Source organism: Octopus bimaculoides, chromosome 12 (genome assembly GCF_001194135.2).
Source record: "Octopus bimaculoides isolate UCB-OBI-ISO-001 chromosome 12, ASM119413v2, whole genome shotgun sequence".
NCBI classification, from domain to species: Eukaryota; Metazoa; Mollusca; class Cephalopoda; order Octopoda; family Octopodidae; genus Octopus; species Octopus bimaculoides.
The window spans coordinates 58,157,026-58,161,785 of NC_068992.1; the positions used below are offsets into that span (position 1 = coordinate 58,157,026).

Below are 4,760 nucleotides of genomic sequence, written 5' to 3' on the forward strand. Positions count from 1 at the left end.
GGCTGTGTGTGTTGTGTTCTTGAGCAAGACACTTTATTTCATGTTGCTCTAGTTCACTCAGCTGTAGAAATGAGTCGTGATGTCACTGGTGCCAAGCTGTATCGGCCTTTCCCTGGATAGCATCAGTGGTGTGGAGAAGGGAAGCTGGTATGCATGGCTGACTGCTGGTCTTCCATAAACAACCTTGCCCGGACTTGGTCCTCAGAGGGTAACCTTCTAGGTGCAATCCCATGGTCATTCGTGACTGAAGAGGGTCTTTACTTTTTACATACCTGTACATACATACAAATACACACACACACACATACTCAAGCCATTGTGGGCAGGTATGCCTATGTACGCACAGGTGTGAATGCTCACACACACAGGAATGCACATACACATATACAATCATATGAAAACCTATACTTGTGTTTGTTGAAATATACATACAATTACACAACAAAGGTAAAACTTTATTTCTGTATTGTTATTAATCAAGGTGAGACCATATGTTTAACCTAGTTGATATAGCTGGCAACTTAGTACCCCTAAATTCTTTGTCAGTTTTGAAATCACCAGGTTACATAATTGAAGAACTTAGTGCAGCAGTAGCCATATTTTCCAGGTATTTATATAGAAAATTTCGATCTGAAAATCTTGTTTGTTCACAATCATGAAAGACTTTGATGCAGAATGTAGAATATTTTGTAAATGGGTTTAATATGCCCAGTTAACCTTATCAGGTGACACCAAAATTAGTTTTTGCTGAAACAATGGTGGCCATGAATAAATCCACTTACAATATGCATAAGCATCAATCTCCTTTTGGTTTCTGTCTACTAAATTCATTTATAAGGATGTGGTTGGCCTGTCTTGGTGATATCGCTGTTCAGACAAGGCTGACCTGGTGTTAAACAATAACAGCAACTCCTCTGCAGAAATAAACTGGACAGCGAAGAACACTCCTTACAACTAACCTTTCAGTCTTATCATGTGGCCCTGCATGTTACAGTGTGAGTGTGATCTTTAGATAGGCTGAACTATGGTATAACTTAAAAACTCCAAAAAAGGGACAAAAATCTTTTACAAGAATTTTATCAGGAAGCCAGTGTGTAAAAAAATTCATAAGGGAAATTTCTATTCCCAAGAAAATAATTATTCGTTTATATTTATATAAGGGCATTACTACAGAATAATGCCACACAACTGTGCCTATTTGGGAAGTCTGTTGTGTGGCATTATTCTGTAGTAATGCCCCTTATATAAATATAAATGTATAACTTAAAAACAATAGATTTGTGGATCACTCCTAATTGTTCACTTAATTAGTTGCATACCATGTATCTGCTCAGTTGGAAGTACCACCAGATGTTTGAAGCTGTTGTTAAAAACATGAAGAAGGAGGGATTTCTCTCAAGTAAACCCATTTATCACTTTTGTGTACCTGAGCTATGTATGTATGGCCTTTCCCATCATTGTTTGATAGTCTTGTGGCAATAACATCTTCATTTCTTACATCTGACTTCTTCACTTAACTTCTTCCCTGAACAAGACCTTATGCTTGACGTGGTTTTTTGATAATACCTGCAGTTAAGCAACGTTTAGGTGGAATTGCTTACCGGTGTTGTGCACATACACCTTCGTCTGCCTCCTCAGTATGCTGATTGCTGTATCTTCATCACCATTGGCTTCTCTACGAACAGCTGATCTCCACTTCTTACAGTCCTTTGCTGACTCTTTCCATTTTAAAGCATCACTGGTACCTACATCAATATAACATGATGTATGTAAATATCAGTGAATTCCATAATTCTCTAGATCATAGAGGCACCAGTGAAACTACACTATGGTTGGTGTATATAGAATATATATGTGGGACAAGTCAGCCTGACATAATCTATTCCTCTCTGCGCTATACACATGCTAGAATTTCAACAAGCTGTTAAAAGTATTTGTCAGCTATGCTATTTGTACACATTAACTTTCTATGATGAAACTTTACCGTCTAGTGGCACCTGTTTACAGCTGAGCAAACTGAGCAATTTGGAAGTGAAAAACCGTCTTAGCCACTGACACTGCAATGCTATTAACATATGAAGTACTAATTTTTGGTTGGTAGTTTGACAGCCTGTTACTTTCATTAACTACTGTCCTAGAATGGGTTTAATTTATTGCTAATTATTAATGTAATAATGGTTACTAATTATTAAACATATGCAGTTATTGATTGAATGTTTCTATTTCTGAGATGAGTTATTAAAATGTTTTCCTATGGACCATTAACTTCATTTTTTACAGTGTATATATTCTACTATTAATATACATCTAGATGGTGTCTCTTTGTGGTCACATGAACCAGTGAGTGTGCTTCTATGTGGTTGCTTGACTTGCAAAAAATAGCAGCCAAATTCTCTTCACTTACACTCCACTGTCTTAAAAAAAGTAAGGTTTTATTGACCAATATGCAAAATACTAGCTGTATAGTAGTAGTAGTTGTAGTAATGATTTCTGATTTAGGCACAAGGCCAACAATATTGAGGGAAGGGTAAGATAATACAGTTGACTCCAGTACATAACTGGTACTCTATTTTATCAACCTCAAAAAGATGAAAGGCAAAGTTGACCTTGAAATTTGAACTTAGACTGTAAAGGTCCAGAAAAATGCTGCAGAGCATTTTTGATGCTCTTAATGATTCTACCATGTCACCATGCCACTATTGCTTAATGCTTTCAAATTTTGGCACAAGGCCAGCAGTTTTGAGAGAGGACACAAGTGGATTACATTGGCCCCAGTGCCCAACTAGTACTTATTTTATCGACCCCTAAAAGACAACAGGCAAAGTTGACCTTGGTGGTATTTAAACTCAGAAAGTTGAGATGGATGAAATGCTGTGAAGCATTTTGCCCGCAGCTTGCCTCCAGATACTGAAAATAATAATAATAATCTTGCCAAATCTTGGCTCAACAGCAGCAATTTTGAGGGCAGTGGTGCTAGTTGATTACATTGGTCCCCAGTACTCGACTGCTACTTATCTTTATTTATCGATTTCAGAAGGGTGAAAGGCAAAGCTAACCTTGGTGAGATTTGAGCTCAGAACATGAAGCTGGGAGGAATGTGGTTAACCATTTTTGTCTGATGTGCTACTAGTTCTGCCAGTTCACCAAGCAACCTTCTAAATATATATGTACGTGGAAACTCATAGTGTGTGACTATCATCATCATCATCCTCATTTAACATCCTCCTCTAAATGATGATGATGTACACACACAGTAGCTTACACATACACACACACATGCATGTGTGGGTATGTATTCATGTTTGTCCCCCACCATTGCTTGACAACTGGTAATGGTTTGTTTATGTCCCTGTAACTTAGCAGTTCAGTTTGGCAAAATGAGATTGATAGAATAAATACTAGGGTCGATTTGTTCACCAGCCATACCTCAGTATGGCTGCAGTCCAGTGATAGAAATAGAACAAGCAAAAGAAATTTCATAGTTTGTTTGTTGTTTTTATTTTAATATATCAAGGCTGTTCAAAATCCCTCATGTAAGTGTAGTAATAATAACTGAGAGAGAGCGAGAGAGAAAGAGAGAGCGAAGCTGTTGTTCACAAGCTGCACAATACTGTAATCTTATCCATTGACAGTTAAACAGTTGCAATCTAGTTGTAGCCTCTAAAAATGTTTCCATATCAAACATAGGTTTGTGTAATGTTTTCAGAGAAAACTAAAACAATGCTTCTGAAATGAAACAAGCTTTCGATAAGTTCACCCCAAATCCTCTTATGGATTTTCACTGTTTGAAAACTCAATAAACCTTGTAAGTACTTGACAGCTTATAGCTTGCTATAGTACTCGGTTGCTCTACTGTAATTATCGTAATTATTGTTGTTTGTAGCTGTCGTTACTGTTGTTGCAGTTGTTATAATTGTTTTAGTGTTATTGTTTGTTGTTGTTTCAACTACGGATTTTTTTGATTTTTTTATCTTCTGCATGATGGCTTCTCACTGGTTATATCTATAGTTGAATTATTGCCCACTGTTATCCATATTGGTTCTAATCTTCTGTTTTTCTCAGCTGTTGCATGTACTTCTCTATGTGTGATTGGTGCCACCAATTAAAGACCTTTTGCTCCATGTAATAACGGTAATGATTAGCTGTGGATTTCGTCAATTATTGAGGTCAGTTATAACACATAATGAGATTAACGAGGAATTTTTTTTTTCTTCCAGATTTATTTACAATAAAAGCTGAATGAGGTTTCGGAGTTTATTAAGCTTTTAGATAATCTAAGATTCAGCCATAGCTAAAGTATGTAACTGTGAGGCTATGATTGGTGTTGAGTGCAGTCTTTGTTGGCCATGGGGAATAGGACATTGTTGTGTAACCCCAGTTCAACACTGATCAGATCTATAACACAATCCAACTTTGACCATCACATCTTATATTCAGACATTGTGTGCGCACATTCATATTATAAAATATTTTCTTTCCTTTTAAGGTAGTAGTGTGATTTGGGGAAGATTTAGCTATTGATTCTAGTCAGTCAAGTGACCATGTAGAGACTCCTTAGCTGGAGTTTATGACGATGATGTTGTTTGATGTGATGATTAATAAGCTAAGGAAAGCTTTTGGGTTTATACCTAAAAAAAAACAGATATAAATTTCTCTTTAATGTTTCTCTTGTTCTTTCACCTATTCACTCTCACCTCCTCTCTCTCTCTCACCTCCTCTCTCTCTCTCACCTCCTCTCTCTCTCACCTCCTCTCTCTCTC

General features: G+C 36.9%; 1 protein-coding gene across 4 annotated transcripts in view; it reads left to right on the forward strand.

The window, feature by feature from the left end:
* The window catches only part of LOC106883607 (tripartite motif-containing protein 2), a 209,019-nt gene that overhangs the window by 120,542 nt on the left and 83,717 nt on the right, over window positions 1-4,760 (forward strand). The window contains exon 4 of one of the 4 annotated variants that reach the window (XM_014934695.2): window positions 3,707-3,805. The exons of the other annotated variants lie outside the window; for them this stretch is intronic. The gene's annotated coding sequence lies outside the window, so the exon portion shown is untranslated. The remainder of the gene's footprint in view (window positions 1-3,706; window positions 3,806-4,760) is intronic. 4 annotated transcript variants of the gene reach the window in all.